The 10,336-nt window shown below is 40.9% G+C and overlaps 1 long non-coding RNA gene across 1 annotated transcript; it reads left to right on the forward strand.

The window, feature by feature from the left end:
• Positions 1-8,686: 8,686 nt before the first annotated feature.
• Positions 8,687-9,724, forward strand: LOC112848308 (uncharacterized). The gene is made up of 2 exons (XR_003222365.1): positions 8,687-9,233; positions 9,336-9,724. It is a non-coding gene; the product is annotated as an uncharacterized LOC112848308 (long non-coding RNA).
• The last annotated feature ends 612 nt before the right edge of the window (positions 9,725-10,336 follow it).

Raw genomic sequence — 10,336 nt, forward strand, 5'->3', positions numbered from 1 at the left:
GGGGAGAATTGTCCCATATGTGTTTATTTCTCTTCTTTTTAAGAGGACAGACGCACTGAGTGTTGTCTACTTGCTCTTTCTGATTCTAAGCAAGCATGTTTGATAAAATACTCTTAGGAAAGCGTATTTTGAGTGCTTCTAAGTGTGTGAATGTTGTGAGTACTTGATTTGAATGATTCTGTGTGATTTGTACAAAATAATAAATAAGTAATAATAACTCATAGGAGAGTGCGTGAATAGAGGAGGCCTGAGAGAGTGTGTGTGCGTCAAACAGGAAGTCTGATTATAGCTGGGGAGAGACGTTGCAGCATGAAAACAGAGCAATTAGAGACTGAATGTCTTAAGAAAAAGTAATAAAATATATTAATTACATGTTTTAGAAAAAGAAAGACTGAGAAAATAAATACATGAACTAACAATTACATTAATGAATAGAAAACACACGTACACAAATTGTTACAGGTGAAATGTTGGGAATAATCAAGAAGTGAGATAGCTTAATATACTGATGAAATGAAGAAAGCAGCTTACACTCCTTTGATTTCCAGAGTCAGTGTGTCCCCTCCCCTCATAGCACCCGTGCCCACTTGGCCCCCATATCAGGCGAAGCATGGAAGGCTGGACAGCCCATGACGGGTAAGATCCCACCTCGAAACCCTGGGACAACCTAAGGCAAGGCGCAGTCACGATTGCTTGAACCTAGGTCCCTAAGTGAGCTTGGACTCACTGGAGGAGACGGGACTACAAGGGTAAAGCCGCTGGGGCAGAGGGGGAAATGTCATTAACAATGACGAGTGATGAGCCAAAGAGGGGAGACACTCACTGTCTTTCAGGGTGAATTGTTCCCTGAACCTGAAAATCAAGCTCTAACTTCTGGCTGAGGACAAGGAATGTTGTTATTTAAGGAGGGAGATCAAATTTGGGAAAGAGAAAAACTGACTGTTTAAGTGGAACTTTGTGAGGGAGTCTGAAAAAACCACGAAAAGAAACATATACACAATCACACACACAAATAGAAAATGCGTTAACCTTAGAATACAAAAGAGCTCATGAAGATCAGATAGCAGGTTTAGCATAGGAGTCTGTTTATCATGTTGTCCAACTCGCTTAGTGTGTAGTAGTTTTTAGAAGAGAAAATTTAGAATTTAGTGTTGATGGTGTGCAAGTTGTGTGGTGTTTAAAGAGATTTTCTGTGTTTTGAGCAGGTGAAATTATGTTAAGTTGACCTGAGAGAGTCAGGACCCTGAAGAACTTGTGGCAAAATGTTCTGTGTTTAAGATTGTTGAGGTTGTTGTTGTAGTGATGGGTTACTTCTATCGGTTAGATTTGTGTTGTTTTCTTATTTTAATAGAGGGAGTTTTATCAAACATGCACATGTCTAAGGGGGTCCATCATTTTTGTAACAGTGCACTTAGAAAAACCTGTCAGGTGATTTTGTTTTGTGTTTTGATGAGCTAATAATCAGCTCTCTTCTTCTCATTTTTGTTCTAAGCAGGCCTGCAAAAGAGTGGATAACAGCGCTGAAAATTCTCGGTGACCTTCTCCAGATTACAATGGCCAGAGGAGAAGGCTAAGTCTCTGTCTAAAAGGATTGCCGCGAGCCAATCCAGTCTAAAAGCAGAAAGAACTATTTTCCTAAAAACAAAATAAAACAAATGAATGAGCGCATGTTGCTGAGAGTGAAGACTCTGATTATTTGCGAGGGAGTCCACACTATCAGCAAGACCTGATGTTAATGCATGTGAGTGAATGTGTGTAAATGGATGGTGACTGGACGGACGAGGCAGACCATAGGTTGGACCGACTGGACACTGAGATAAAGACTGGACTAAGGTTAGACACATGACTGATAACTGTTCTGTTTTAAGTTTTCTTTTTATAACACAGGTTGGATCATAAGTGGGGAAAAACTGAGGATGAAATGTGAAGTTCTGGTTAACACACAGGTTTTTGTTTCTAGGAAGTTCCAAGGATGCAGGCTGTGGATGGAGCCAAGAAAAGATTTGACATAATGATTAATTTAATTTCATTCCTTAAACACAGGTTTGAAGGGCCGGAGCATGAATATCTAATATGATATGACTAACCTTTTTCTTTTAATTTCCTAAGCTCGAGTGAAGGATTTTGAGTTTGTAACACATAAGATGTGTCACAAAAGGGGGAGTTACAGGATTTAAGGTTTAATTTGAAATGGGTTTTAGGATCGTTTTATGACGTTTGGGGTTTTTGATAATTTAGATATAGAAATTGTTTTGTGGTTCTTTTTGATCTGTTTCTATGCTTAGATGGTGATGGTTTATATCTTACCCTGGGCGTGTTTAATAAAACTAAAAGTGTTGCTCACACACACGAAGGGCATGGAGATTAAGTAAAGTTAATATAAAGGACAGAGCTCAGAACATGATATGGTGAAACAACTTTGAATGATTAAAGGAACCTTAGATGAACACAGTAGATTAGTGAGGTGTAGCAGAGAGAGGCTTTTTGTTTTCTATCCTTTACAGGAGAAGATTTCAGGACCACAGCGACCACAGGGGGGGCGAGAATCCTGGAAGCCCCAGACCGAACGGAACCAACCAGAGAAAGGAGAAGAACAGAGCACAAAGACACCTAGTTGTTTATATCACAAAGAAGATCAAAAGCTTGTTAGACACAGGTTATAATGGAAGCATAAAAGGGATGAGAGGAACTTTGCATAACATAGAAATCCTGCAACAATTCGTAAATTGCCCAAACACAGTGTTCAGACCGGATATGCGCTACCCGTTAAAGGGGGCGAAGAAATCAGGCCTAAGTTTGAAAAATGAAATGGGTTAACTCGATAAAGGATGTTTCCAAAGGTAGAGAAAATAATGTAGGACCTTTTACCAGGAGAAAGCTAATTGTATCTTTTACACTTTACAGTGTGCACTGAGGGAAGTCAGGAATAGTTTAAATTAGGATTAAAAATTAAACTAGGTGGAAAGGGGGTGTAGCAAGTAGATTTACGGCAGCTCACAGCCTGGCGTAAACGCAAGGTGCCGTCACACAGCCTAAGTTATTTGTTTGATTTATTTTAAACATTGAAAACATACAACCCGTTGAGGAGACAGATAGGGTTGGGGAATTGAAGGGTTTTGTTTGTTTAGCATAATTTCTTTTGTTATATTTTAGCTTTAACAGGGAACATGCCTCTCTGGAGCTTCTCTCCTGATGCTACCCCGCCAAACACCCTTATCCATAGAGACTATGTCAGCTCCCAAACAGACAACAACAAACCAAATCTAGCAATAAAACAACTTAAACATCAATAGTAACAAAGCAAGAACAATACAGAATCCACATCTGAACCGAAGATTAAAACAGTGAAATGTGGATTATTAAATATTAGGTCTCTCTCTTCAAAGCCTCTGTTAGCTCACGCCAAGCGGTCGCAGCAGATGGCTGCCCGTACCTGAGCGTGGTTCTGTCGGAGGTTTCTTCCTGTTAAAAGGGAGTTTTTCCTTCCCACTGTTGCCAAAGTGCTTGCTCAATAGGGGGTCACAAGATTGTTGGGTTTTTCTCTGTATCTATGAAGCGCCTGGAGGCAATTTTTGTTGTGATTTGGCGCTATATAAATAAAATTCAATTGAATTGTATTGAAGTAAACTTAATGTGATAAATTAGGAATTAGTTCATTTCTCAAGTGAGAAATGAAAAAGGGGGACTGGTGTTAGGAATAAAAGAAATATTTTTAATGTGTACTTTAATAATGAAGGCTTGTAGAGCAACGCTACCTTTGACTTACAAACAAGAGCTCAGCCAGACTGAAAAACAGGAAGTTTTAGTGCACAAGGCATATTAATAGATATAGACACAAAAAAGAGGAACTCCCCATACAAACAATGTTCAAGACTGTGTGACGTGTAAAGTACCGAAATAACACCATATAAGTCACAGCTGATGATTCTAATGTTAGAGAGCTTTTGCAACTGGCGTCTGAGCTGTGCAGAGGTCTCTCACCCCGGAAGATGATTGAATAAAGAAAGACAGGTACTTATGTATGTCAGCATAAGGTGGAGTCCAACAGAAGCAAGGCACCCTACATGCGCACAGCATGCAGCAGGGGTTGCCAAAATAATATAGAAAACAGCACATGTAGTGAGAGAACACCCACCAAAAGTTCTGACTACACATAGTGTGGTGGCATATGTGAACTCGCAGGCGTTCACGATGACATCATTAGCACAACAGAGACTGAGTAAAGTTTTAGATGCTCCAAATCTGACATTTACACATGAAGGAATCAATATGGCAGATTTAATGGGATCAGGAGAACCTCATGATTGTACTAAGAAAGCAGAAGTTGAAGGGAAAGTCAGGGAAGATTTAAAAGCAGAACCTATCCCTGGAGCTGAGGATTGGTTCATAGATGGCTGCTGTCATCGTGATGAAGAAGGATCGAAAGCAGGCTATGCTATAGTCTGCAAACAAGGAACTGAATTTGAGCCCACGAGGAACTCCAGCAGTGGAAGGAGCCACGCTGGACTGGTCCTTATGAGGTCGTTGCCAGAACAACTACAGCAGGTCAACTAAAAGAAAAAGGCGATACCTGGTATCATTGGTCGCAGTGTGTACCAGCACAGGAGAGGTTGGTAGAGGACAACCCCTCTACACCCAACACAGGTGGTAATGAGCAGAGGCAAAATAAATCCTCTCACCTGTGCAACGGGCCAACCAGTAGTCTACCTGGGAGGCCGAAGAGAGAAGAGGAGCAGCGCAGAAGGTCGCCACGCCAGCAGAAAGGAGCGGTGACAAGTTGAGGACTCCACAAAAGCAGGGGAGTTTCATTCCAGGATATAAAGTTTATATAACATGATGCAAACACACGAATCAGAGACACGTAATGAGAAAACTGATTAGAATGTTCCTTACAACTACATGTTTATTGTATGCAATGATATTAATGATGGCTGTGTTGTTTATTGTCTATATTTTGCAGGGCACTCCGGACCACTTGTCTGAACACGGAGGCCAGTCCAGCCCAGCACTTCCTGAGACTGTACTTGCCAAAACGGGATCGGTAAAAACGACAAAAGCGCGAGGTGTCAGGTAAAGGTGATGAGTGTCTCAGCATGAATAATGGCATAGAGTTGAATTATGGTAAAGGGTCTACCAGCTCATTCATGTTTGATTTGTGTGACGTCATTAAGTGTACAGGAGCTAGTAGTAGCTGGAGAGCGTATGATGTATGGGTCTGCAATCACCCCATGATATGCTTAAATGGTAAATGGTAAATGGCCTGTATTTATATAGCGCTTTCTAGTCCCTAAGGACCCCAAAGCGCTTTACATATCCAGACATCCACCCATTCACACACACATTCACATTGCTTAGGGTAAATTTAGTTGATGCAAAGTCTAAGCCGCTCGCAGAAAGCTTAATCACCACTCTGACTGATCAGATGGTAACTTCGGGAACAGTAGCTCAAAAGGAACAGGAACCAAAAGGGAGAGTACTTCTGACAACAGATTACTTTAGCGACCCTAGCATGATAATTGGAACATGGGCAAAAAGTGGGCTCTATTATTACTGTGGGGAAAATACTCGGGTTCCTATGGGAAGCGTAGGGACATGTGTGATGGTGCGATTGGGAGCTCCGCTCATGCTTATTGGGAACCAGGTAAAGGCTATTCCACAACACAACACACGTACCTTAGCTGCCAGAGGTAAGAGACATATTTTGGCCAAAAGAGGGACCCAGGGTACACATGCATATGACCCTAGGTTAAACTCTCCGACCTGGATAGATTCTATTGGAGTGCCCAGGAGAGTTCCAGATGAGTACAAGCTGGTAAATCTGATAGTGGTAGAATTTGAAAGTATATTTCTTTGGGTGACACCTAATAAGAATGTTGATCGCATTAACTATGTTCATTGCAATCTGCTGAGACTCTCTAACCTAACCAGGGATGCCATGATGGGGTTCGCAGAACAATTGGGTCCGAGTTTGCTGATGGGAAATCGAATGGCCCTTAACATGAGAAGGGAGGCGTGTGCGCCATATTCGGAGACATGTGCTGCACTTTTATCCCTAATAATACTGCCCCAGATGGCTCAGTAACCCGAGCTCTGGAGGGCTTGAAAACTTTGTCTAAAACTATGCATGAACACTCAGGTATCGAAAATCTGCTGGCGTCCTGGATGACATCTGTGTTTGGACAATGGAAAGGTGTGGCTATGTCAGTGATGTTTTCTTTGACTGTACTTTTGGGAATACTGGTCATCGCTAGTTGTTGTATCATTCCTTGTGTCAGAGGATTGTTGGTAAAAGTAATGGCGAGGGTTCCTAACCCTGGCTGGGTTGAGGGCATCTACCAGATGAACTTAGAACCCATAGAGTGGGCCAGGGAGTGATACAACATGAAGTGTGGTGACATTCCTTGTTGGAATGTCAAAAGAGGGAATGTTGGGATTTAGAGATTCTTTTATTGCTGCCATATAATCTGCCTTATGATAAATGCATTAATAACATGTTCTACAGTATTATTTTATCAGTAATATTGTTTACAGGGTTCATATTGCATTGAATATGTTTGTCATCACATTCATTTTATTCACAGGTTGAGTTTATTTTATACACAATGCATAACTGTGCTTGTTTAGAGTTGATGTTCTATCCAAGAGGGTTTTAAGCTTCACTGGTGAGAGTGTCCAGGTGATACATGTTGAGGGAAGATGAGAACATAGCAGGTTAATTGCATGCATGCTTACAATACACATAAATCTAGTAGCAGGCCTGAGCGAAGGCCCAAGTGTCTTCTGCTTCTTATTTGAGACCTGCTCCAATTCAGTCTACTTAGTGATTGAGGACGAGGGTCCATTATTAGCCCTTAGAGGCCCTGAAGCTTGAAGTTATTACCTTAAAAGGAAGGTGTTATCAAAAAGAGAAGTTATATGTTTGTTTATAGTTATTAGAGATGTACAAAATGTACCCTTGTCTGTAAACAATGACTGGACATAATGTATTTTTGACCTGTATTGACGTGTATGTGGGGGTGTGATCCTCTATGCTATAAAACCAGAACTCAGTGTATTTTTGTCAGAGCAAATAAGCCATATGCTGATGGTTGTTCTCCGTTGTCAATAAACTCATCGTTTGATTGCACTTTTCTGGGCCTCCGTCGTTTGTTGTCTGGTCTACAGTTGATCGATCTCGCTTCAACAGCCAGCTTTATAGAAGCGGCCGCATCATAAAACCCCCATGGTGTGCTCCAAACTCTGTGTCTGTGTCTATGTGCACGAGCACGTGAGTGCCTGTGTGTGCGCGTTCCCGTGTGTATATGTGAGTGCTCGTGAGTGACTATGTGCGCATACCTGGTATGTGTGTGGACGTAAGTGAGTGTGCATATAGGTGTGGGAGTATATCAGTTAAAACACTGTGGGTGTGTGTCTCTTCCTAGGGGCCATAAAAGCCATCTCCCCTCCAGACCACAGATATCAAGTTACAAATGTTAAGACCCCGACCCAGGTATCCTCTGGGTAATTTCCACTCAGCATTAACTCCTCTTTGTCTTACTTTCACAGTTCAACTGGGGAGGGTCTCCTAAGATCTACTCCTAAGTTCATGACACAGTCAGGCCTTTATTTATATCCAGGGCAGTGTCAGTGTCTCTACCATAATTCTACATTCTATCTAACACATGTCTAAACTCTAAAATAAGCTAAACATTTCTACAGTATGTATCAGCAGCAGAATGGAGCTAAAAATAAATGTTTGTTTCAGTTCTATGAAGCTTTGAGTATTTTGGATTAGTAGCACTGCTGTGTTTGTTGCATCATATTGCTGTAATTGTTTATATGCTTTATATATTCTGAGGTAAGTTGATCTATAGTGTTACATCATATTCTATAAGGATGTTATGTGTTTGTAGACTTTCTGCCCAGTTTGACCCATTTAGCAGAAGTCAGCCTGTTTAAGGCTCTGAGATCTGTTCTGTATGACTTAAAGCAGTTATGACATGGTCTGATTTTCTCACCCAATAAAGGAATATTTAATATATCAGTCTACTCTTCATTCTATCAGAAACAGTTATCACAGCTCGTACATTTGCTTTTTACACATATATGTAAGCATTGAACCAAATTTAGTAATGCCAACATATTAAAAGAACAACATTTGTCTCTTATATATAATACATCTATATATGCACTGTCAAAGATGCTTGTCTTTGAGTGAAGATTTAAGGTAATAGGACATATAAATAACTGCAACTTGACTCTTTACTGAAGCTCAGTATTTGACACAGAGTTCAAACTCACTGCTGTAATAACTAATAATGATTAATATAATAACTGTAATATTGGCCATTGTCAATGGAAAATTGTACTTAGTAGTATAAGCTTTTAATGATATAAGTTTGCATATGATAGAATACTGTATGTTGACCTTTTGATGACTTAGACTGTTGTCCACTACACGACTGTTTTATAAATTCTTTCTCACAGCGATAATAGCTGAACAAGCAGGAAGAGGAGAGCTGGACACTTTTATCTGCGCTCCTTAACAAGAAGAGGGGCCGCGTCCTTCTGAATCTCACAACACACACACACATACACCTGAACCACTCTTATCTTCACTCCCTACGCACTAACATTCCTCTGCCTATGAATAGACGTATTCACTGTTGTATTGCTTTGTATATAAATAAAGACCAGAGCGGTAACAGGGCGCGCATCACAGGGCCCCCACTCTGGTGTGAGCGTTCTGTGACCGCCCTTGTATACAAGTGAAAAACACAGCGTCTGTGTGTGTTTCTACCCTTAGACTCTTAGCTGAAGAAGTGTCTTTAGAATAAATCTCTTGACATTTATTTTGGTCCTTCGAGAGCCGGATCAGAAATATCAGAACTGTTATCTGTGACTCTGTTCCAGGATCTGGCATACTGTTTCCTGACGCTGTGGAGCCAGCACCGAAGACTGTGCACAGCCCTCTTAGACGAGGAGGACCCGGGACGTTTGAGTCCGGGCCGGTCTGGTCCACGGCGATGGGATTCAGTCTGACGATCCGAACCACCAGTGAGACGTCTGAGGGTGAGAAACACTATTTTTGATATATAAAACGGCCGCAAAGGTTTAAAGAAACGTGATAAATTAGGTTTAAGTTCGCCAAAAAGAACTAAGTTTAGACTGGTTTTAGAGGTAGCCATTAAGTACTTCGTCATAAATTAGGTTTAAGTTCGCCAAAAGGAACTGTGTTTAGACCGGTTTTAGAGGTAGCTAAAATTACTTCGTGACAAATTAAAATACGTTGAGACAAAGGAATTCAAATAGGTTTAAGTTCGCCAAAAGAAACTGTGTTTAGACTGGTTTTAGAGGTAACCGTTAAATACTTCGTGACAAATTAGGTTTAAGTTCGCCAAAAGGAACTGTGTTTAGACTGGTTTTTAGAAGTAGCCATAAAATACTTCGTAACAAATTAGCACGCAAATGTCTATGTGTGTATGTGTGTAGAAGTAAGTTGATTTTACAGCACAATACGCTGCTGAACTACTTCTATTTTATTTGTTTTCTTTGCTTGAGGCTCAAGTACTGGTGACAAAAGAGAACGGTTGAGTTTCGTCTCGTAAAACTGATACCGCTTCATTTTTTAGAAGTGAAGTAGAAGGCCGTGTCAGTAAACCACTCTGGAGTCAAGCGTGCCAGTGACGGCCCAGCAAAATCTTTGGAAATGGGTAATAAACAAGCAAAATTAACACCTGATGAGGAATGGTTAGAAAAACAACAAACAGGAGCAGGTAGAATAAGTGCAAATAGGTGGAGAAATCCACAAAAAGCAAAGAACCGCAGCTGGGAAGGGAAATGCAATCCCTCAGCTGTTACCCAGCTGAAAGCTGTCCCGAAACAAGAAATTACATTAACAAAAGACCCAAAGAAGAAATTAAAACGTGAAGAAGAATATAAACTTTTCCAAGCATGGGAAACTGAAGCTGAAAGGAGAACTGAAAATAAGAAAAAGAAAGAGCAAAATAAAAAACTATTTCAACGCACTTTCATTAAAGGATTACTACCACCCATTAGGTCTCATGTAGAAAAGCATTGGGTAACGCAAGATACGGGCACAGCAGATGAGGCGTTTCAATATGTTAACCATGCACAGACAGTGGTGAAACGGAAAGAGAAGGTCTCAGTTTTTGCCCTCGATGCTGACACTGTTCTCACAGCTTTTAGTGGAGGCTACAGGGGAGGTTTCAGAGGCCAAAAGAGAGGGAGAGGAATGCATAGGGGAAGAGCAAGAGGTAGAGACAGACCTAGATACACACCAAACAGTAATTATAGCACTACATGCTGGAGGTGTGGAAAAGAGGGACATTTTGTA

This window comes from Oreochromis niloticus, linkage group LG12, assembly GCF_001858045.2.
Source record: "Oreochromis niloticus isolate F11D_XX linkage group LG12, O_niloticus_UMD_NMBU, whole genome shotgun sequence".
Classification (NCBI taxonomy): domain Eukaryota; kingdom Metazoa; phylum Chordata; class Actinopteri; order Cichliformes; family Cichlidae; genus Oreochromis; species Oreochromis niloticus.